The 26566-nt window shown below is 32.5% G+C and overlaps 1 pseudogene; it reads right to left on the bottom strand.

Moving 5' to 3' along the window:
• Positions 1 to 26566, bottom strand: LOC149550998 (putative protein S-acyltransferase 22; annotated as a pseudogene).

Genomic DNA, 26566 nt, shown 5'->3' with positions numbered 1-26566 from the left:
TTGACTATAAAACTCAGTCTTTGCTTCTTTATATTCAGTTCTGCAATTTATATTGCCAAAGCATTGATGAGAAATATCATTCAGTGTGAATCTGTAATCTGCTCAAGTAATCTGGTTCCAGATGTTTGGTGTAACAGGATCACAATGTACTAGTCATTTGAGTTCTTAGTTTTCAATATTGGAATCAAAGTTCCTTTTTAAAATTGAGGATCTGAGGACCAAAGGAACCACATTTTCAAGAGTGGTGGGTCTTTCCTTAGAAAATTTGCTAAGACCAGAACCTTTCACACCGAGGAAATTCATATCCCTTTCCGGTGAATAAAATTGCGGAGGAAGAGAATGAATCCCTTCTATTGGCTAATACTGTCCTTCGGGAATTTCAGTCATAACACCTTTCCCACTGTTTGCTTGCATTGTCAAAACTCTTACCTGTGCAGAAGTTCTAAAATTATTCATATCATACGGCATTTGGCTTGTTCTATGTGCAACGGGCTTAGCAGTTCTTGTTTGATCTGTATAAGCAGGATTCAAAAGCATTTTATTCCAGGGTAGCTTACGTAACCTTGCCGAGGCTCGGTCACTGTCATCTGCATTTTCTCCTCCAGAAGCTTCATACCCATCACTGGTAGATCTTTGGATCTTGGAGTCTTCGGGAATACATGAAGGGCCAGCTGAAACAGATGGTATGTCTACAATGCCTGACGATGATTCCCTGAAAGATTGAAGATCGGGAGAAGCCGAGCAGACGATGCAATAAACCTTCCAGTTGACATTGCCAAGCTAGACCGAAATGCACTTTGTGCCTCTAACTGTAAAGGAGCCAATCCCATACAAGTTTCTCTGATTGGTTGGTTGATGTCCATAAGGCCTCTGTCCCTGTTGTGATTTGATTTACTAGCTTGTTCCAAAGACACTTTAGTCAACTTCAAAGACCTTGTAAAAGGAAAATTCTTCCCCAATGATTGTGATCTGCCACGTTTATTCATTCGTCTATGATTTTCAGAATTAGAATAGATCTCTGTGCTTAGATCTCTGCGGCTACTTTCCAAACTACTGTCTATCTCTATCACTGGCATGCCTTTTTGGTTGGATATAGGACGTAGAACTTTTGCGTTTTTCCTTGCTTGTGTAGCAATCCTTGAAACCTCTTCTGCATTCATTCGAGCCAGTGCCCAAGGGCTAATCTTTACAGATCCTTTATTATTTTGCAGTGTCTGTTCACTGGGTGTCCTCTTTATATTTCGATTATCTACCTTGATGGATGGCATGACACTCTCTTGGCAACCACAGAGAACTGCAAATCACCAAACTGGTGTAGTAAGTTATATAGATCTGTTGACATAAAATATGAATAACATGTGCACATTGCATTTGTCTCAAAGACTGTAGATTCAGACCTGGTACTCTACAAAAAGGCGTGATGGAGTGCACCAGGACCCATGGTGTAATGCAGTCATAAAACTTGAATGACTCAATCTTGACACTGAACTTGTCATTGACATTTGCGGGCTTTGTGCTCCTCCCATATTTTGCTGCTCTTGCTCCCTCATTGCAACAATGTAATCATATGTGCTGACACCCTATTATTGGTATTTCAACCAAAGGAAATAAGGATGAAATACATTCATCATATAACAGAAGGAATACCAAAAAGTTGAATACAGAAATTATCAATATTTCAAATCAAACTCTTGAAAAGATTATCAACCTTTCTTATGAGCAAAACATGGAAGAAGAAAAGTTGTCCAAGAGGAAGCGTTGCAATCATAGACTAAATAGTGCATGAACCCTGTAAAATGACCCAATTGAAAAGCTGAACACTACATGATAAAAGGATTGTTTTACATAACTCATTATCACTTCAATGGGAAATATTATAATTCTTATTTGCGCATAAATTTGAAAATGAGAAGAAAAATATGCAAAGATTGTTGCACAACTCACCAAGACAACAACAAATGGTCCCAATGAGAAACTACTACCCAGCTTAGATACAATCTCCACATCAAAGTGACTCCGATTAAGAAAAAATCGCATTATTACAAAGAGTCTAATTGACCACTGAAGTATAAGCTGCAATCCAAGCCCAAGATGTACAACCCATGTACCTGTCAATAATAAGTGAGAGCCAAATGGGCTAAATGATTGTTTTCTATATGCTAGAATAAAATTTTAGACATTAAGGTGGGTCTGAACCAAGCAGAAGGAAGGCTCAATCAAAAATGCTCCTCGATCTGGAGCATGATGGTTTAAGCACAATGCCGTAATCAGCGAAAAATTAATGCAAATATGTTGGCCACCTGTTCTTAGCTTAGGTGCAATGTATAAGGATCAACATATGGTTGCTATGGCTTACAACTCAAGCTTTAAGGGCCGTTTGGTTGCTGGAATAGGACTGGAATAGAAAGAGAAAATTAGAATATGTTTTATATTTGTTGTTTGGTACGCTCAATCATAATTGAGAATAGGAAGACATATTCTAATTTTGCCTCTAAAATGAGCATATGTCTATGCCAAAAAATATTTGGAACTGGAATAGGCCATTCCTATTCCCAATCTAATTTTTATATTAAAAAAAAAAATTAATAATTTTTTTAAATAATTTTTTTTTTTTTGAATTTTTTTTTCAACTTTTTTTTCCAACATTTTTTTATTATATCTATTTGTTTAAAAAAAAGAAATAAATAAAGAAAAAATAAAAATAAATTAACTGTTTTACCATTCTTAAAAAAATTAACTAAAAATAATAAATTAAAAACAAAAAATTAAGAGAAATATTTTTTAAAATACAAAACTTAACCTTATTCCTATACAATTTTTGTACAACCAAACAACAGATTAACATATTCTCAATCGAATTCCAAGTGAACCAAACATGATTGGAATTGCTCTTTTCTATTCCCATTCCATTTTTCTATTCTAATTTTCAATTCCTATGCCAGCAACCAAACGGACCCTAAAGCAATTGGTTTGATTTAGTCCCACTTTCTCTTCCCTAAACTCTGTCATAAGGTGTAGCGGAAAATATGGAGGAAAGGCCTACCAAGGAAACTCATATTTGTATCATGAAGTAATTATGAAAATCTATATAATAGGGATCATTTTTCTTTTTTCTTTTTTCTTTTTCGTTTTGAATATTTATTGAAGAAAGAAAAAACTAAGTTTACCAAGAGAAGGGCAGAAATCATCAAGACAAAAAACTCCTTGTAGTTCCTTTGTCCAATACAATTGTTAATCCACTACATCAACAAACACTAATTAGTGTAAGGATACTACATTTTAACTTACACTGTATGCATTATCTAAGGTAGAATAGAAGAATAATGTAATTGTATAGAATGAAAATAAAGCCATAAGTTTAGGAAATAGTTGGCCGTCCTATACCCAACAATGATGATCAAAACTGTTAACGCATTTGTCACATACTCAATAGTGCTTGCTATTGTTAAAGATTTGAAAAGGTAACAAATTAATTTCGAATGCAATTCAGTAACACATTCAAATGCAATTTGAAAAGTTTAGAATTATGTCATAAAATGATGATTAGAAAATGCATAAAGATAAAGCCAAAAGTCTCTAGGTGAATAAGGATATCATTTCTCTTTTTTTTTCTTCTTTGGAGATCAACACATGAAAAAAAATCATCCTGATGCATCTCGACATGCAGATGAGCTATGAATGAAATTGTGTTCTTTGTATTTGTTAGTGAACAGATTGTCCTCCAAGAAAATACATGCAAATATAAGTCTAAATGCCCAAGTAAGAAGACTAATCAACACTAACTGTTGAGTCACTTCACCATTGAAAGAGCATAAGTGCCCTCTGAATTTTATTAGGTACAACTCCCTGTATATGATTTACAATGAATTAAATATGAATGCTTTTAACCAGAAAGCACCAAAGGTTTACAAACATCTACTTGTAAACACAAAGTAGATGCGGAAAACTAAGAAACTAAAAATGAAAGAATAGCAAAGAACAATAGATGACACAAAGTTCATTTGCCAAAATGCTACATTACAAAGCAGAAGAAAATAAAGATGCATTTTCCATTCTCTTGAGAAAGTGAAGAAATGAAGCCTCAAAGATATCTTGCAATCAAATATATATTAAGAAACAATGACATTAAAGCACATTTTAGAGAAAACTAGAAGTAATACAAAGATCACAATTAGTGGAAAGAGGACTACTCAAACTTCAAATTTTGATGTGCAGTCAACTTCCAAGTCTCCCTTCCCTAAAGCATAAAAGATACAAAGACCTTATTACACATTTGCAATTAAAGTCACCATTAAGGAAAGCTATAACTCCTTCTCTGTATTACATAAACATATCAAAATTCTCCTATTTCTAACACAAATTCAAAAATAAAACAAACATTAGCTCTGCCTTTTCACAGCCTCACAAGAAAATGGAATCAACTTGAAAATTTCATCTCCCTGCTGTAGCACATAGTCTGGAGTCACTGGAAGGAAAAGTGGAACCCCTTTCCCCTCACATTTTTACAATATATAGTTTTGCAAGGTGGTTATTCAGTTATAAAAATTGTTAGGTTCGAAGGTGATTGAATCAGTTATAAAAACTAACAAGTTTGAGTATGGGAGGCATAACTAATTATTCCACCATTGGATCTCCTTAATTTTCAAATATGTTGGTGATATCATTTTCATCTATGTTTCTATTGGAGCGATCGGTAAAATTATGCCTAAATTAAAATTTATTGGTTGTTGTTTGCAGGCAAATAAAACTGTCGAACCATCAAACCCGTTGAACCACTTTGAACCACTTTGAAGCTAGTTCAAAGTAGTTCAAAGAGGTTCAAGACCTAAAACTGAACTGTTGAACCTTTACATTGAATCTACCTCCATTTGGGCTCCTTGAACTTATGAACCAGTTGAAACATCTCAAACCAATTGAATTCTTTGAATTGCCAAACTCATTGAACTTGCAAGATGAACTCTTTGGAACCAAATGAACCTCATTGAACCACTTTGAACCAGCTTGAACCTAGTTCGAAGTAGTTCAAAGAGGTTCAAGACTTGAAACTAAAAGTTCAAATACTGAACCAAATTTCAAATCTTCTGAACTTGTATTCCAAAACCTGAGATTTACACTTCAAAACTAGTGAACTTGCACATTGTATTTTAGTCATGAACACATGAGTTTGAACACTTGAAATAAAAATCTTGAGCCTTTTGAAAGTGTGTCTCTGATAAACCCAAATTTCAAAAATAAACTTCTGAATTTGGCTCATTGATTTGTATATGTAGAGTCTTTAAATCATCGAATTTGAACTCAAACTAAGAGCTAGAATCTGCACTTTAGCTTTGGTAACCAATGAACTTGCAAGATGAATCGCTTCAAACCACCTAGAATTGCTTTGAACTTTTGGACTATTGAAGGGAACTTAAAAGTCCAAATTGGATTCTGGTGATGAACTAAAAGTGGATTCTAAACTTTTTTGAGTCAACCAATCTGAACTTTGAACCTTGAGTCTAAACTTTGCTTGTATTGAACTCGCAAGGTGGATCATTTGAACCACTAAACCACTTCAAACTACTTTGAACTAAGGTTCAAAATGGTTCAAAAACACAAATTAAAAATTTGAAAAATTGTGTCCATGTAGTTACTAATAGTATCCTTTGAATTGTAGATGAAAAGTAGGTTCAAAAATTAAAAAATGAAAGCAAGAATGCCATGATTTAGGAAAGATAATGCCCCCTTATAAAAGTGTAGGGACCACTACAAAAATGCTAACATCAAGATTTCATAATTAAATCTTAGGCATTATGTTAGATATAACAACATAAATTAGGAAAAATAACAGATTGTTTCCAGATAAACATAGTAAACTTCTATCATCTCAAAAAGACTACAACGTTAATTATATTGTAGTACTGCACATGGGAAGACTTTAGATCTAGGGCATAAGGGCTAAAACATTTTCTCTAATAGATAGAAAATTACCTCTACTCATGTATGTAACAATAAGAGGTGTCCATTTGTCCACCTAACTAACTCTCTCGCTAGTTTGTATGTGTGTGCATTTTTGAACCCCTTAATGAGAGGCATTTAAAAAAATGACATTGTTAATTATTTTTCAATATTTTTTAACATGGAATGGAAATAAATAATAGATTCTAATTATTTTTCCTAAGAAAAAATATTTTATTAATAAAGGAAAAAAATTGGCATAAATTGGAACATTTATATAAAATAGTATTCTGATAACCTCAGTAAACTATTATTAGCAATTATTTGCCACATCCAAATGATCTAACACAATGATTGAAAGGATTATTTAGAAACACATAAAACTATACATGTAGCCATGACATGAGTATAATAGAAATCCCAAATCAAGTCAGTTCACAGAAGTTCAAAAGTCATGAGTAACATGAGGTAGCTTGTAAATTACTTTCTTTTTTCAAATGGACCAAGAAACATAAGCAGATACAGTCTAAGCATATACCCATAGAAATCATGTGAAAGATATTAAAAAATGTCATCATGGGAATGTTGTTTCACATCCTAAATAATGAAAGTTGAACCTATTAGTTTGATCAAAAGTGGATTGTGAATTGTTAGCAAAGTGCATCCATTTCCCACTATTCTCACAGAGACTAAAATGTGACTTGCAAGGCATTTCTTGATATCATTTGCCCTTGAGTTTCAACCAGAGATGAATAAAGGATGGATGGTTCAGGAGTATTACAAGTAAAAATAAATCACAACATTTAATAATATTACTAAATCAACTATTGAAGATGATTAAAAAAAAAAGAAACCTCCTTTTGCCTTGCAGTAGTGTCCAATATGTACAGGGTCTCCAAATCGGGAGCAATATCCTATTTCTTTGACAAACTTGGTTGTCTGAGCTCAGTCAAAGGAACAAGAGGCAATCTAGATTTCTCCCAAAGTTGAGGCTGGCCTGTCTTGATGGGCTTGCTTTCTATCTCCTGACATCTAATGCAATTCAATGTGCTGTAACACAAAAAACTCATGCATGTGAAAGAAAAAGTGAAAGTGAGAAATGTTTTTTTTTTTGATGTATAAGCCCTTGTTGGTCAAAATTTCAACCAATATGGGGCTTACATGTAAATAATTTTTTTTTTTTTTTTTTTCCTTAACACTCTGACCAACCTAAACTTATTTAGTTAATGGTTAAAAATTTTGGTAGAAAAATGAGGTTAAATGTAGTAGTGAACAATAGTTGTAGGTTAGTTTGTAATTGTATATATAATTATATTATTACTACGTAATATATTATGTGTATACAAACACATTTCCAATTGTACAATTTTTTCAAGTAGGAGTAGGAAATTTTTTTCCATCTGCTTTGTGTAGTAATAGTATGCTAGTGCCTGGCTGTCCAACTATCCTGATATACTGGCTCTTGATTCTTGTAACAATTTACATTAAACAAAGTTGACATTAAATGCAAAATTTGAAATTAAAGAGAAACAAGTAACAAAATGATTATACTAGTATCACTTACTAAGTTCTTACTTCTGAGTGCTATTAGCTATGACTGTCATTAACAACAATAGTAACAGTTTGAGAAGATGACCTAGCTTCAATGAAGTTCTTTAGGGCACTCCATTCTGCATCATTTGGAAGCTCCATTTCTTTGAGGTTGTAGCTAAATAGTTGTAACCTCATCAATAATGAATACTTCATAGAGATAGTTTTTACATGAATCAAGGAATTTATCTATAACTATATTCATTGTTGATAGTGGTTTGATGCAACTTGCAATTCCTTCTAGAGTGGTTTCTTCAGGCAAGTTGACTAAATTAGAATTCATGGTGTTCTGCAACTTTTTCATGTAATCTTATTTTCCAATGAATCCGCCCTCTGAGTTAGCTAGATTTGGTAATCCAACATTTAGTAAGTTTAGTATGCTATGAGTCATCTTCATCAAGTCTTTAGAAGAAAATTTGAGAGCTTCATCTATTTCCATTACTTTTTCACAATAGTTACAAAAAGCAAAGGACATTACAGAGGCATCCAAGTGGTTGTTTATTCCATTGTTTGCCAAATCCCTATCACTAGATTTTTGTATTTTATTCAAAATTTGTTTAGCATGATTTTTTAAGGAATTGTTGACGATTCCTCTTTTAGCTTGAACATCTTTTTTTACATTTTCAAAGCGAAGTTTGAGATTGCTATTTAAATCAAGCCATTCAAACAAACTATCACTGTTCTTCATTATTTTGTCCCAATTTTCTTGTTTGATAAGCTTAACTGTGTTTATTATAGTATCCTTCACATGATGGTCTTCGAAAGATGTCATTCTATTTTGTGCAATTACATTCTCCATCTTTTTCTTCATTTCATACATCTCTTTTTCACTCTTTTTCTATGTTTTCTCTAGTTTCCCTTGCCAATGAGTTGATCTCTTCCTCTTATCCTCCAATTTCTTCTTCAAATCTTGGATTGTACTTGCAGTAGTTACCTTTTTTTCTTCTCATCCTTGAGTTCCCTTTTCAAATCATGGATTGTCTTTGTAGTGGACTCCTCCTTTTTCTTCGCATTTTCCAATTCCTTCTTCAAATCATGGAGTGTTCAAGAGTAGACTCCTCTTTCTTCGCGTTCTCCAATTCCTTCTTCAAATCCAGGATTTTAATCCTCTTTTTTCTTTGCATTCTCCAATTCCCTCCTCATATGGTGGATTGTGTTATTGCTTGTAGTAGCACTAGACTCCATTTTCTTTGCATTCTCCAATTCGTTCTTCAAATCATGGAGTGTTCAAGAGTAGACTCCTCTTTCTTCACATTCTCCAATTCCTTCTTCAAATCTAGGATTTTCTTTGCAGTTGACTCCTCTTTTTTCTTTGCATTCTCCAATTCCCTCCTCATATGGTGGATTGTATTGCTGCTTGTAGTAGCACTAGACTTCGTTTTCTTTGCATTCTCCAATTCCTTCTTCAAATCAATGATTGTTTTTGTAGTTGACTCTTCTTCTTTTTCTTCATATTCTCCAATTGCTTGTTCAAATTATGGATTATGTTTGCACTAGACTCTTGTTTTTTTCCTCATTCCCCAGTTCCTTTTGCAAATTATAAATTATCCTTGCCTTAGACTCCTCTTTTTTCTTTTCATTCTCTAATTCAATCTTCAAATTATTATTTTCCTTGACAATAAAGTCCAAGTCAATTTTCAATTTATTATTGACATGTGCACTACTCTCTATAGACTTGAACAATTATGCAATAGAGGCTTTTTCATGCTGAATTCTTTTTTGACTCTCATCCAATTCTTTAGTCAAAATTTTCACTTGTTCATTCATCTTTTCTTGTTGGACAATTTCCTCTATAGGAGAAGAATTCTTTATCCTCTTTTGTAATTCTTTCAACCTATTGTCTGTTGCTTTCTCCTTGGCCTTCACATTATCAAGGCCTGCCTGTAATTTTTCTATTTTCTTTGTAAGCCTTTTGTTTTCCCTCTCTGCTTTTAGAAGTATAGAGTAGACTATTTTGTTACTCTCTTTTGATATATTGATTTTGTTAATATTTTTCACTTTTGACAAATCCATTTGAAGACTGGTAACTTGTACATTTTTATGATTTATTACATTTTTTGGTGGATTATTAGCTCTACCCAGAGGCATAACAGCCATGAAGTTCATCATTTCATTGTTTGGATGATATGATAGAAATATTCTGTTAGTAGGTCCCTGACATTCAACAACTGCATCACTTTTCAAAGCCTTCATAATTTGCCTATTTCTTTCACTTGTCTGTTCAAACTTTGATGTGAACTCATTCAAACTAAAATCTGGGTTTGCTGACACAATTGAGTGTTTGAAAGGTGAATTATTAGTTGTATTATTGTATGCTCCTCCAACTCTAGTTAAACTTACTCCACCTACAATTGTATTTTGACGATTACCAACATACTAAAGATGGCTCATTCCAAATCCTAGCATTTTAGGACTATTTTCATGGTTTTTTATAGAAGCTACTGGTGCATACATTGGTGAAGCAACCATTGACATTTCTTGTGGTGTACTTGTCATAACTCTTTTCTTTTTTGCATAAGGTTCATCCATGCTAGTGCCAGTGCCAGTGGGATGAACTACAACTGGATTTGAAGATTTAACAAATAATGTGTTTCAACGACCTTCAGAAGTAGAAATATAATGTTTTTTTCCCTTTCTATATGAATTATCTTTAATCTCATTAGAGAGTCCAATGATTGATTTACTTCTTCTTTTGGGTGGGTCTGGTAGTGGAATTATATTCCAAATCCCTTCACCACTTGCACCAATGGGCCCTATACTTGCATAACCCATTTTTTGTATCATAGTTGCCCCTTTACCATATGTTTGTCTAGTAGAATCACTCATTTGAAGATTAACAATATGTCTGCCCCCTGGTTGACCTATAATCTTGAATACTTTGAATGTCACTATCAAACTCAAGGTCCTTCTGTCTTTCAATATCACTGTCACTAGAACTGCCAAAATCATATAGTATAGTTGGATGCTCTTTATTCCAATAATCGTTGAAATTTCCATCATCCTCAATTTCCTCAAAACCTGTTTATGTCATTGGTTCACCCAAATTTTGCCTCATTTTTCCAAAAATAAGTCATCTTGGTTTGACACCACAATTCGATTATGCATGCCTCTTTAATTTCTTTCAGCATAGACCTCTTAGAAGGTTGAGATGCTTTCTTGTAGAAATTTTAGTATGTTAAAGGCTTTGATTTGTGTGAATTTGATATGTGCAATGTTGTAATTTAGGATGACAATTCTTGCATTGAAATATTATTCTTTGTTGCATGTTTCTCGATCTCTTTCTTAACCTCATCCCACGAATCTTTGTTTTTTAAATTTTCTACTACTGGCATCTCCTGATGTTGATACTTGCTCGCAGATTTCCCATTGGCAATAAGTCTTGTTTTTATTATGTTCAGCGGATCATAATTCCAGTGACTAACAAAATCAAAACCAAAAAAAGTTACCAATTCATTTGCCACTTTGAAAGTATTTCTTTCAAATGTGAGGCCTCTAATTGCGAAAGACAAGGAAGGAAATATTGTTTTCTTTTGTTGTCTAGTAAAAAGTTCATCTGTGCTCTACATTTGCCATACATATTCTAGTGCAAAAACCCTTTTGATAACATGCATTAGAATTTTGCAAGGTTCAACCACTAAATCATAAAACCTTAAGATAGTGTACACTTCCATGAAGAACTAGTTAGCTAATTGAATCTAACTTCCCAGTTGAATGCAATCTTTACAAGGCACAGGTAATCTAGGCATTGTAGTGCCTATGATTTTTTGGTACATAGGTGCTAAAAAGAAGTCTACAAAATGGTTCTAGTTTTTATTGTTAGCAGTCATCCTCATCTTATGTGTCCACTCATATACCGGACTTGGAGTCTCTGATTTCCTCTGGGTTTTCTCATCAAACTTATAGACCTCAATATCAAGCTTGTTCTCTGTCTCAAATGTTGGACGATGCTTTGCTAAAAGAAGATAGCACAAGTAACTTGTGAACTTAAATGTCTTCATCTTGCCTGTAGTTGTACTTTGTTTAATCATTAGTAATTGTTGTTGCATAGATTCAATAATGTGTTGAACATAATTATATCTTACATCTACCTTTTCAACTAACTGACCTCAACAATGGATATTATAAATCATTTCAAGAATACTGGCCCCCACTTCCTTGTTACTGTCCAATCCCAGACAAAATGATAACAAAGAAATAGTATTTTGAACACATGGCACAAAAATATCATACTGATAAGGAGGCTTATGGTCTATGTCTAGTGTAATGCTAGTAGAGGACCCTAAGTTTATTAAACCCTTATTATATGAATCTTGAAAAACTCATTCCAGTTTGTCATAAGCCTGTGCTAGTTTATTCAAATCAATGTGCTCGTAAAGCTTTCTAGTTTAAACCCTAGCCCTAGGTCTAACAGAGTGAAAAATTCACTCTTAGTTATGGATAAAATTTTCTCCTAAGTGTTTTGGTCTACAATTTCCTTTCTATTTTCATCATGATTATGAGCGCATAGCATTACAATTTCAGGGCAAGGGAATACTTCGAATACAATGAGGTGCTAATCTAGTAACCAAAGCAACTAGTTTATTTGTATGTGCACGAATATTGTTGTTATATTTGTAATAATTTCTCCCCTTCTGTGGATCTTTTCACTTATTAAACAATGAATGTCTAATTCCCATGATTCCAAAATCTCCATGGACAACAAGATAAAAAATATCATGACATTCATTAGCAAAACCTAGGATTTTTAGCACTTGCCTGAGTTCTTTAATGTATTTCTTTTGTTTTTTCTTTATGCTTGCACTTGTAGGGGAGGTTTTTGACTTTGTTTTGCTCATACCTACTACTAGTTATTACACAAAATTCTTTTGCAAGCCCTATTTAAAAAAATGCAAAGTGTAAACCTAAGACAATCAAAATCAAGATTTCTATTGTTGCAAATTGCAATGAGATTTAAAAAAAAAAATTAAATACCCAAAATTGAGATTGAATAATTGGTGTTGTCCTCTGATACTTAAGTTTCATACTTTCAGAATTCAATCTTCAGAACAAAAAATAGAATTCTGTCAGTCTTTGAAAAATTGAAATTTGAAAACCTTATGGTATCAGACTCTTGACTTGCACAACTTTCAACTTCATATTCTAAAAATATAGAAGGTTAATAGTTAAAATTTAAAATGAAATTATTAAGTAATTAATAGTGTTAGGTACTTTACTAATAGTATGTACAATGTACATGTAAATGATATAAAGACTCAATGATGTAGTTTTGTACATAACTATAATAATAAAAAGTAAAAATTTATTACATTAATATACATTTGAATTTTAAAATTTGTTCAATATTCATTTTAAATAAATAAATAAATAAAAATTGAACTTAATTATCGATATGAATTTTGGGTCCACCATCACTGTTGTCAAGAAACATCCAAAATCGTGACACGTGTCACGATTTTGAATAAATCTAGGCACATGGGAAAATATTCCCCAAATTGTCCCAAAATTCATCTTGGGTTGTCGATCTTTCTTTTAGTCAACGGTTAGGATTTCGAGTAGAATTTTTGAGTACACGTGTCCTGATTTTTAGTTAATTTAATTATTTATATAAAATATTTTATATATATATATATATATATATAAATATAATGTAATTTATAATAATTATTATAATAGTTATAATATAATATAAATAAAATATTTTCTTTTCTATTATAGAAATGATTTTCTTTTCTATCATAAACTTTTTATTGTAAAGATGATACAAAAAATTCAATGAAGATATATTAAATTTTATAAAATAAAACTGGTGCAAGATATGTAACAAGTGCCACATAGTGGCTTAGTAATTTCTTTTAGTTTTTATATAAATCTAATTTAAATTTAATAAATTTATTATAGTATATAAAATATTTTGATTAATAAAAATGTTATATAATTATATTTTTTTATAAAGATGTTAATTTAAATTTAAATTTCATTCATACATGTAATCATTGATATATATGTTCTATTACATATATATCATATGGTTATAATTATATTATATGTTTTATTATATAATAAATAATTATAACATAAAAATAATAGTATTTTTATAATAATAAAAAATCTTAAGTGATTATATAATATAAATAATATTATATTATAATTTATAAAAAAATACATTATTAAAATATAAAATATAAACCAATGCACTTACATTAAAAAAAATAATATTATCATTAATGAATCGCATTGAAAATGAAATATTTAACTCTTATATTCGACCAATATAAGAGCCAAATGAAATCTATCAAATCTAGCCAATATAAGAGCTAATTTGCTAAATAAAATTAATCAATTCATCCAATCATAACTTAGAAAAATATTTTATAAAAATTTTAAAGTTAAATTTTTTGCATCTATGCTATGTAATATATTAGTTTGATAAAAGAAATTACAATGATTTATTCTTACTCATAAAAACATGAACCAAATTTAATCACTAGTTAAAGTATAAAATCCAAAATGTATCACAATAGTACTTAGCCCTAAGCCTACCGACAAGTACTAATAATAATTATAATGACAATATTTTAATTCAAATAAAATAATTAAATTTTAAAAATATAATAAAAAATGCTATATTTTAATTCATATTTATTATTTAGTTTCAAAATTAAAATGTAATATAGTTTAATTATCTATAAATTATTAACATATATTGATAATTGTGATAATTATTTATAAACATAAATATTAATAATATTAACCGAGTCTTGAAACTTAATTGAGCTTTGCAATGACTGGACATGTGTCATGATTCCAGATGAATTTAGGCACATGAGAAAATATTCTCCAAATCAGCCCAAAATTTATTTGGGGTTGTCGATCTCTCTTTTAGTCAATGGTTAGGATTTCAGGTAAAATCTTTGAGTACATGTGTCCCGATTTTGGGTAGAAAATTAGAAATAGAATTTAACTTCAATCATTTAAAATTTGACCCAAAATAGAGCCGCGGTCATTGAAAAGAATTTAAATAACACATTAGTTAATCTAGAGAAAAATATTAAAATAAATATTGTTAAAGAAATTGTTATTAATAATTATTATTATATTTTTAAGTTTACCATGTCAAAATCATGATTTTAATTTAATTATTTACATTAAATATTATATATATAATATTATATATATTATATATATAAAATATAATTTATAATAATAATTATAATAGTTATGATATAATATAAATAAAAGATTTTATTTTCTATTATAGAAATGATTTTCTTTTCTATCATAAAGTTTAAACTTTTTATTGTAAAGATGATATGAAAAATTCAATGAAGATATATTGAATTTTATAAAATAAATTGATGTAAGATATGAAATAATAATGGCAATAGTTTAATGTAAATAAAATAATTAGAATTTAAAAATATAACTACAAATGCTATATTTTGATTCATATTTATTATTTAGTTTCAAAATCAAAATGTAATATATTTTAATTATTTATAAATTATTAACATATATTGAAAATTGTGATAATTGTTTATAAACTATTCTTCATGTATCATCATTTAAAATATTTCATAATGAAAAAAAAGTTAGGTGATAAGATAGGTATTAAATAAAAAATTGACACATAAATGATCAAAATTTTATTTAACTTTGTCAAGGTTATAATCTTTAGTTTTCCTTGCAATCCGCTCTTATTGCTCCATTTGTTTTAATCAATTAGATTAAAGAAAAATAGTTTTAGAAATTACAAAACCTTTAATTGGATTATTTTCAATTGAATAATTTTTTATTATAAATCGTTAATCAAATATATTATATGAAATAGTTAATTATTTTAAACAAAGTCGCAAATAAATATTTCAATAGTGCATTGAGAATCAAGATGCCAAAAATAAAGTCATAGACTAATAGGAAGTTGGAACAATGATTTGAGAAGCCAAAAACTATTATTTTCATTGATAATATTTTAGAATGTACATTGTAGTTTGTACAAAGCATAGATATTCAAAATAGCTGATTAAATCAGCCTAGTTTTACTGTTTTGTAATTTACATTAAAGCGCAAGGTCCAATCCAAAGAAAAAATAGATATTTTAAAAACATTTTTTTTTCCCTAGGGAAATGCCACAATGGTTAAGGAAATAGGACTGAGGATTCAGAAAATAGGGAACCAAGGAGGCTAGAAGCATCAATAGGCTGAGGAGCCGAGGGCTTGAAGCCTTCAATCAGAAAGGTCTTCAAGTCTCTCTGCAAGGAATTTGTTGGAGAAGATGATGTCAGTGAACTCATCCAGCCATGTGAAGTTGATCTCACTGACATTGTCCAACAACAACTACTTCCATAGAAAATCCCTTCTGAGCTGTGCCCACAGGTGATGGTGAGTCAATTACCATTCATTCATGCTATGTAGGAAGGATGCTTATGTATAATGGACCCTATGCCTTCCTCCCAACACTTGTCTACTACCTCTACAAAAGGAATGCTAATGCCTGGCCCAGTACCTGCTCGGCCAATACAAGAATTTTGACATCATCTTCTAAAAATGTTTCCTTAAAAATGTTACGCAAAAGCATCAAAATGTCTATTTGACTAACTCCAAGGTTAAGAAGAGACGCAAGGAAGCAAGAGGTAATATCCATGGACACACAATACCTCTTATCATTTTTTAAGAATTCATGGTCAAGGACCATGAATATAGCATGGCAGATAAAAGGAATTTGAACATCTGACTTGCAAACCATAGCAAGGACATCATCAGGAATCCTGCCCAAAAAGGGTTTTTGCAAAGCCATTGTAGTGCATTTTAGGTGAATTGGCGTATCCATGACTAAGATTCAAGAGACTCTGTAAATCAAATTCAGATTGAAGAATTTGAAAAATGATAATGAAAGAGAAATTGAAGAGGCTATTTAATGACAGTTGCATTAAACTCTTTGGTATTCTTGATATTTCATATCTTTTTTTCATATTCCTATTAATTTTCAAGTGTATGGAATGCTGAAATGTATTGGCATTAATGTTGAACAATCAAAAGTTCCTGACATTGAGTAAATTCCAGTTAGAGATTACTGTGCAAAACTTTCTACCTGTCTCCATTCTAGAGAAGTTCATATGACTCCAGGTCTTTTCAAGCGAGTGGCCCTGAAATGCATCTTCTGTAATTGATCTCTAATTAATCAATGATCAATAAAATTATTGCATTTACTATTAACAATAGGAAAGTGACGGTAACTGACTTGGTAATAGTGACACTAACGTAATGATGTTACGACATTATTAATAATAGATCTAAGATAGTACACAAGTTGAAACTTGAAGTGACTCCTCAGTAGTTAGTATAGTCACTAGCCAATACACGAGCAAATTCACTTTCAGATTAAACAATTTTTTAGTTTACCACTAAAAGATTAGCCAAGACTAGTATTATTCATTTTCCTACAAAACAAGTAATTCGCCTCTGACATTATTAATTCATTTTTGGCAAGGGAAAAAAATAGCCATCGTTTATTTATATGTCAGCAAGAAAAAAAATTAATTCACCACATTTAAAATGATTTTTGCTAGGGCAAGAAAAAAATTGCCAACATATAATATTTTATTTCCTTATATGGAACAAAAAAATTTCCCTCGAGACATTAAATTTTTCTTGCACACAAAATGTTGGATTCACCAACATTTTAGGCTTCTTTTTTTTTGGCAGGGGTTTCTTAAACTTATCACTAGTTTAGAAAAAATATTTTGAGATTTGATGGCACAAATTATGATAGCTGGAAGGATAAAATGAAGACTCATTTTTTGTGCATGGGTCTAGGATATTGGCTTGTAACCAAGGCATCTAAAAATATTGTAGATGAAGACAATCTTGAAAGTTGTATTGAGGAATAGAGAGAAGTATTCATGTGCAACATAAGGGCAAGAGAAGTAATATTATTAGCTCTACCTGAAAGTGACTATAACCAAGTAAAACAACTCAAAACATCTCATGAAATTTGAAAAACCTTAGAAGCTAATTATGAGGGTGATACTCATGCAAAAAGAGTTAGATGAAAAAATCTGTATTTCGCATTCCAAGATGCTAAAATGATGGAAGATGAATCTGTAAGAAGCTATATTGGCAGAATATCTACTATTGTTGTAGGAATTACATCTCTCGGTGGAAAGAAATCTGATGATAAAGTAATATGGAAGATCTTGAAAAGTCTGACACCACCTTTCAAGAAAATAACACAAATGATTCAGGTAATGTTACCTTGTACCACTAATTTCACCAAAGAAACATTGCTTGGTAGATTGGAAGCTCAAGAATTTGATTTGAAACAATCTAAAGGGTTAACAAAAGTTGAGATAGCATTTAGTGCATTTAACATTAAACCTAGTCTAGCAAGGAACACAAAAGTGCAAGGAGACATTGCTAGTAACAACAAGTCTATTGAGAAAAAGATCCAGGAAGGAGTGGCTCTTCTTGTGGAAAGAGAAAAAGATGGTAAGAATATCTTTAAATGTTGGACATGTAATGAATATGGTTATTATGCATCTAAGTGTCCCAAAAGAGAAAGAAAGTATAAGGAGAGATTCAAATCTAGAAAATCTAGAAGTTGTTTATATGCTAATGAAGAAGAAGAGGAAGAAGAATATGATCAAAACAAAAGTGAAGATGAATTAGGATTCGTAGCTATAAAGGAAGATGATCTTGACAGAGAAATTAGAGAAGAAAGTGCACTGATCTTACAAGTCAAAAGGAAAGATTGGATCATTGATAGTGGTTGTTCACATCACATGACTGGTGATATGAGAAATTTTTTCAAATTCAGAATCCATGATAGAGGAATTGTCATAGTAGGGAACAATGCAGCCTGCCACATTACATGAATTGGATCTATCACACTAGATGGTAAAACAAATACTGATGATGTTTTTTTTGTTAATGGATTGAAACATAACTTGTTAAGTGTTGGATAGCTTATGGACAAAGGTTACCAATTGTAGTTTGGTAATGACACATCTATTATCAAGAACAAGGAAGGAAAACTACTTAGTAGTGGCACAAGAACTAGAGGTAATGTATTTCAGCTAAACATACTCAAGGAAGAAAGTCCTACATCTGAAAAAAGAAAATTTGACACACAAGTTATGGAAATTATTCGTGAGTTATCAGATTTGTGTAAAGAATAGAATATTGAATTTACAGATCTAGTATCCTTCTGCTGCATACAAGGAAACAACATCACAAGAAAAGATAGATCTAGAATAGAAGGTGATACAAAGATAAAAGAAGGTATTGATTTGTTTACAAGGAGATGACCTAAAGGTATGAAGTTTCTTGTTTGTTGGACATGTAAAGAGTTTGGTCATTTTTCAAGTAAATATCCTAGGAGATTGAGAAAAACAATAAAGAGTTTTCTTTCTAATAAAGATAAAGAATTCCTAAGTGATACTGATAAAAAAGAGAGAAAGAAAGTAGTAGAAGAGACAACTCTGGTAACTATCACTGATCCAGAGGCTAACCATGAAGATATGAAAGCCATCATTAACAAGACTTGTAGAATAATGTGGAAATAGAAGAAGTGATAGAAGAATAGAGCGCAATAGCTAAAATAAGAATTGAAGCAACAACTCCTACCCTAAATAAGAATGTAATAAGAAATCATCTTGCGGATTAGATAATAGGAAGTAAAGAAAAAGGAGTAATGACAAGAATTAGAATTGATGAAGAATTATGCATAATATCTCAAGTAGAACCAAAAAGTACAGATAAAGCAATCAAGGATGATCACTGGGTGAAAGCAATGGAAGAAGAACTTCAATGGATAATAAAAAATGACACATGTGAATTGGTTCTTAGACCCAAGGACAAAATGTGATTGGTACAAAATGGCTATTTAGAAATAAAATGAATGAACAAGGAGAAGTAATAAGAAACAAAGCAAGACTAGTATGCAAACATTACTCTTAGCAAGAAGGAATTGACTATGAGGAAACATATGCACCTATAGTAAGAATGGAAGTAGTTAGAATGTTGCTGGCATATGCAGCAAATAAATTTTTTAAAGTATATTAGATGGATGTTAAGTTAGCATTCTTGAATGGAGAACTTGAAGAAGAAGTCTATATTGAGTAGTCAAAAGGATTTCCTTTGAAAAAAGAGAAGGATATGGTTTTCAAATTAAGAAAAGCCTTGTATGGATTAAAACAAGCACCTAGAACCTAGTATGAAAGGTTAGATAAATACTTAGCAAAGCTTGGATTTGATAAAGGAACAACAGATAGTAACTTTTACTTGAAAGAAATAGAAGATGGTTAACTAATAATTATTGTATTTGTTGATGATATCATTTTTGGGGGAAATGATGAAGCCAGTAACAAATTATCAGAAGATATGAAGAATGAGTTTGAGATGAGCATGATAGGGGAAATGAAAATTTTCTTAGGATTGCAAATTATTCAAAGCAAAGAAGTAATCTTTATTTCTTAGACAAAGTATTTAAAAGATTTACTAAAAAAAATTGGTCTAGAAAACTGTAAACCTATTGTAACCCATATGGTAATTGGTCACAAGATATCAAGCAAGGATGAAACACCTACTGTTGAACAAAATATGTATAGATCTATGATTAGAGGATTGCTATATCTAACTCATAGTAGACCTGATATAGAAAATGTGGTTGGAATTGTGGCAAGATTTCAAGCTGATCCTAAACAATATCACTACATAGTAGTAAAAAATATATTCAGATATCTGAAAGGGACATCAAATTGTGGCATTTGGTATGACAAAAGTAATGACTTTACTCTTTGCATTTATACTGATGCTGATTGGGCTGGAGATAGGGATGATAAAAAAGCACCAGTGGAGGAGCGTTATTTCTTGGTGGAATATTGGTTTCTTGGCTCAGCAAGAAGCAAGATTGCAACTCACAAAGCACTGTAAAGGCAGAATATGTTGTAGCAACGAACAACTGTAATCAAGTCATATGGATGAAGCAAATGATGAAAGATATTAGAATTACATTCAAAGAACCTGTTATCATTTACTGTGATAATACAAGCATAGTTAACATGTAAATCCTATTTTGCATTCAAAGACTAAGCACATCTCTATAAAGTATCATGTGTTGAAAGAAAAAGTTGTAGAGAAAGAAATCAGACTGGAGTACATTAACACTAAGGAACAAATTGTAGACATTTTCACAAAGGCCTTAGCAAAGGATTTACTTGAGTACCTAAGAGGTATGCTTGGGTTATTCCCCTACCTATTTTAGAATAAAGATGCAAAAGTGTATCAATCCAGGGTACATAGCATCATTATTAGACTAGACTGAATATTGATGCTTCCTTTATGGGGGAGTGTCTATAGTGAACAGAGTCAGCAAAGGACTCTTGATAATTGGTAATTGGTATACAATAGTGTCTTTAGACACTTGAGTTGTTTATGGATTTATATACAAAATTTTAAAGGAACATACCAGCTTGTGGTCATGTTGATTAGATATTCAAGAAAATTTAACCATTTGTGTTCTATATTTGACATTGATGTTAATGGGGGAGAAGTATGGCATGAAAAATATTATACTATGGGGGAGAAGTGTTACAATAATGGATTTCCATGAAGCAAGATTTGATTGATGAAGATATTTATTGGTTTTCTTGGAACTAAATGTTTTTCATCATGTTTCCATCAATGCCAAAGGGGGAGATTATTAGCATGAATATTGATGCTATGGGGGAGCATTGTAGAACATTGTTTTGATGTATTTATAATTGTGTTTTCCATTGATGACAACATAGTAATAAGTTTGTAAAAGACTAACAGAGTAGCAGACTATGATTTCCATAGTGAGGACATTATATTACTTATCTGCTTATGCATAGTTACCAACACATACTACACTATGTATTTGCTACATGGGAAAGTATGTAGAACCTGAATCAAAAGTGTATGGAAGATATTATTGATTTACAAAGAACCATATAGAAATAAAGTATCAGGAAAGTAGTTCCTATTGAATGATTGCTACAACTCATTAGTATTGCAGTAAAGGGTTGCATAGTAAAATGGAGATAGCTTACTAATCCTGGATGACATCAGAGAGTGTGCATGTATGGAAGTCACATGTGTGAAAGTTTGTGTATAACCATGGGATGACAACATTAATTAAATGTGTATTTCATTTAATTAACATATGATAATGAAGTATGAGGCTAACTCAAGGATTTATTAATTAAGTGTGGTATAAAGGAAAGACGTTTTCCATATTTTAGATATGGAAACAAAGAAGACTCATGAATTACTAAGAAGTAAAGCAGAGTGACATACTAATGCTTGTAAGTGACCTTAAGGGTTACTGTTACTAATCACAGAGTTCTAGATCTAATTGCATGATGTGAAGGTGAAGAAGTCTAATGTTCTAGATAGAGGAAGAAGTAAAAGCCTATTACACATCTATTATTATGAAAGGAATAGTACTGAGGTCAATTGGACAGTGGGTTCATTGATTTGATCTTGAAGCTATTTGGATAGTGGGTTCAATTGCCTTCCACAACTCCTAATAGAGTTGGAATCTCCTAATAGGGATTCAAAGTCTCCTAACAAGGACTCTTTGTACTAAATGTTGTAATAGACTCCTAATAGGGTCCATCCTCTAACAAGGAATATTCATATTAGTACATCATTTTGTGGGCATCATTCCCACTAGGGTTTCCTTCTGATAAAGGTTTTCCCATATCTGGTGTAATTGTGTATGAGCATCTCTTTATGGTTGATTGATTAAGATTGTTTAAAGAATAATTATTTTAATTGTCACATAACTAATTCAACCCCCCCTCTCAATTATATTGGTGGACTATTTTTCCTAACAAGGACCTCCTCCTTTTGTACATGGATTCCTCACTCATCCATCCTCCTTCTGAAACTCTCAGATTGAAGTATCTAACACATTTAATCTATCAAATCCCACTTTCTAGCACTGTGATCACCTAGCCATGCATCAAAGATTCGTCTAGGGCATCACTTAAAAATATTTGCAAAGATTTTCTAGGCCCATCCTTTGCTATGTAAAATTTACAAGGGCTCCCCTTCCATATCCCTAAAAACCATGATGATTCCACAATGAGGATTCATGGGGGAGCCATTTTTCCAAAAACTGTCAAAGCAAAAACAACGAAAAAACCTATATACAAATGATTTTTTAACTTTTCATAGATGGACTCTAATCAATTTGAAATCTAAGAAAAAAATTAATGTAACAATATAAACAACAATATTCAAACACAAAAATGAGCCTCTCAATGCATTGATCCGTGCATGCAATCTTGAAGTTAAAAAAACTATCAACTTCTGAACTATGTTTCATGGATCCACTTTCAAAACTTCACTTATTACAACTTCCAACCCTTGGAATGGGTTTACTTGATGGTTTTATAGGTTCCCTATGAGGTTTTAGATAGAGTAACCATCAAGCATAGATTCACAACATGCCTAATTCTTGCTCAAATCTTGTCATGCAAATTTTCAAAGTTGCTGACAACTATTGCATTTTTACAATTTTTGGACATTTATCACTCGAAACTTTCCTAGTAGGTAAAACACAGTCCATTTATGATGTTTAGGCATGATTTATCCTTCATAAAATCAATTCACATGTTTTTGACCATTTTGACCCATTTGACAACTCTGACAACAATTAACATCTTTCTCAACTTTTTACCCAAATGGTAATATAGGACCCCTAGCCTAAGAAAAAGGATCTAAAAACATCATAGAGGAAAATATAGGTTCAAAACCATACCTTCCTCATAGTTTTAGGGTATAAGACCCATAACCACTAACAATCTAAACACAAGCAACATGAAGCAAGTAAAACCAAACCACCTAGAGTGAATTGAACCTAGTCAACTCCACCTAGGAACAAACTCAACCATGACCGTATAAGTTATAAATAGACCTAATTGACTTCGCTAAGGTCTATACAAGAAAAAAAAAAAAAAAACCTAGGACTGGGATTAGTATTTAGCCTAGGTGGTCTTGCACCATACTTCCCAAAACAAAAATATGTTAATCCACGTTTGGATTAAGTAAGTTGTGGTCTATGCCCAACTTCTTGAAGTCCACTTCTTTATCCCAAGTTGCCTATACATCATCTATACCATGTCACTTGATAAAATGTTCCAAGTAAATCTTGGTCCTAGTTTGTTTGTAAACTCTTCCATCAAGTACCTTATCTTCTCTTTTAGGTGGTGAAGGGGTTAAGTTTAGGTCCTCTATGACTTGAGTGACTTCCTAAAGCCTCTAAACATCATTTGGAATAGGAACTTTGTACATCACTAGGTCTGCAAAATTGAAAATGGGCTATAGTCCAATGTCCTTAGGTAGTTCCACCTTGTGGGCATTGTTGCCATATTTGGCGAGGATTTTGCAAGGTCCTAATTTTCTCATCTAAAGTTTATGAGGGACTCCTTTTAACAATGTTTCCTTTTTCAAATGGACCATCACAAGATCCCCAACCTTTATGTGCACCTGTCTCCTATTGTCATTTTATGTTTGAGTTTCTTTGTGTTCTTAGTTAGGGTCTTCCTCACTGTTTCATGGACTTCTCTCATAGATTGAGAAAAGTCCTCAACATAACCACTTCCTTGTCCACCATTCTTCATCTCTCTCACTTAAAACACCCCTCTAGGATGTAATCCATTAAAAATTTCAAAACAAATCTTACTAGTGGACCTATTGAATGTATCATTATATGCATACTCTGCCTATCCAATGAGTTGATCCCAAACCTACCCATATTCCTTAGTAAGACACCTCAACAAGTTTCCAAGACTCCTATTTGTTGGAGTTGATGAAATCCAACTCTGAAGATACCCAAGATCACCTACATGCAAAAACCTATCAAAGAGAAGCAAAGGAGAGAAGAGTGTGGAGCTAGGGAAAAACCCTAAACAGACATTAGAGACAACCAGATATGCAAACACAAGAAATATGTATTTACGATATTCTAAATGAGTTATTGATATAATGAGGGAGAGACCACTTATAAAGGCCTCAAGGAATCTCCTAGAACAAGCTAGAAGACGCTAAGAGATAAGTGTGACAACTAAGCATACATCCACATGAGGTGGAAAGTCCTTGAACAAGGTGAGAGGATAAGTATGACTTAGGAGAGAACAAACTTCCGTATTGTCAACAATTTATAAAAAAATCCTAGACTATAACTAATAAATGAAATGCATTTACCTAAGTAAGCTTAAGTAAATAGAATAAATAATAATTAATTAATTATTTACTCTAACACCCCCCCTTAAGTGCAACTTTGGGAAATGCCTTAAGTTCACAAGACTAAGAAATGCAAAAATGCAGAATGGGTCCTGGCAATGAGGCCATGTTAGGTACCCATGTAAAATGCAAAAAATTTCAACCTTTGTAAATGGGGAAAGAGAGAAAACCACATGGGAAAAACCCTCCCCCAAAAAGAGGTAAGAACCTAGTGAAGAACTAAAGAAGCCTCCAACTAGGGGAATGTCCCCTAAAACAAGAACAAGGAGTGATCATGAAGAGCATCACTAAAGCATGAAGAGCCAAAAATTTTCCATCAAGAAGAAAACTATTGATCTGAAGAACCTCCATGGAAGAAGAAGGCACGAACCGAGCGTGTCTATATGGTAGATGATCCATCTCACCGAAATGCATAGGTAGCCAGCCACGACAATCTCTTTGTATATAGGATCAACAACTGAATACATAGCTCACACTATCGAACCATAAAACCAAGGATGCATTAGAACAACAACATAACCCCCCCTTAATGCAGATAGGGTGAGATGATAGGCAACTAAGAAGGTGGGCCAAAGTCTCCTGCAAACAAACCAATAATGACGAGAGAGGGAAAGAGGTACAAACACCCATAAAGACACGGTCAAACTAACTCTGCATGGGGCTAATGTTGTGGAAGGGACACTCACTTGACGAAGGAAGATGACACAAACATGGCAACTACTATCCCCCCATGGTGCTTTATGAAAATAGTGCATGTACAACTAACTCAAAACAACGTTCATGACCCCTGGAATGTAAGAGTGGCACTTTATCTCAATGTGATACATAAAAGTGCTTCAAAATGATAGCTACAATGATCAAAACTAAAAACAAGCTGATACAAAACATAGTATAGCCCAAAACAAAGGAAACCATGCCAGGAAAATGATCCTCAAGCCTAAAACACTCAAGATATCCACCATATAGAAAAAATGCCAAAAATATGATAGAAAGAGTGTGGGCCAAAATTTTAAAAAAAGGACTACATTTCTGAAAAGATGACAAAACTAGCTTTCCAAAAATATAAAGTTTTTTAAAAAAGGGCATGGGATGCAAAAGATATGAAAGTCTCTGTCTCAGAACCTAAAACTAAAAATACCTACACCAATGTCTCTGTCTCAGAACCATCTTTTTAGTGCTTCTTTTGGATTGGAAAAATACCTTGGTATGCTCAAGTTATGGCCAAAAAATTGAAGGTAGGTCCAAAATGACCCTGGAGATGTGCAAGAAAGGATGATGATGCAACACTAACATCATCAATCCACACGTTTAAAATTGATAGCTTAATGACCGTCATAGAAAAAAAGAAAGCCACGTGGTAGTGCCATCTGGACACCACGTGGCAGAGTTGATGATGTGGCAGGGTCCACATGGCAAGGTGCCATGTGGCACCCATGCCATGTGTCACCTCCACAATATGATGACTGGGCACACAGGATCCCACACAACAACTAACTGTACTGAAGTCTGTCACTGCCAACTTTGCAAAGCTATACATGCAATCGTAGACTATACCTGAGCAGAGGTCCAGAGTCAGAACCGGGGCTAAGCGACGAAAAGGAGATGAGTTGTCAGTGAAGCTAAGCATAGGGGCAGTAGGGAGGAGAAGGCAGAGCTTGGGGTGATGGGCCAGCCAAGCGGCTGGGGCCATGGAGTGGCAGTTGTACAGTGGCTGCCTCGTGGCTAGACTGTCGGCGGTGGCATCACCTAGGTCGCATGCGGGTGGGGCCAT

This window comes from Cupressus sempervirens, chromosome 6 (assembly GCF_028749045.1).
Source record: "Cupressus sempervirens isolate cs-2001-9-10 chromosome 6, ASM2874904v1, whole genome shotgun sequence".
NCBI classification, from domain to species: Eukaryota; Viridiplantae; Streptophyta; class Pinopsida; order Cupressales; family Cupressaceae; genus Cupressus; species Cupressus sempervirens.
Note: the sequence above shows the minus strand (reverse complement) of the source record. Positions and strands in the feature narration are given on the sequence as shown.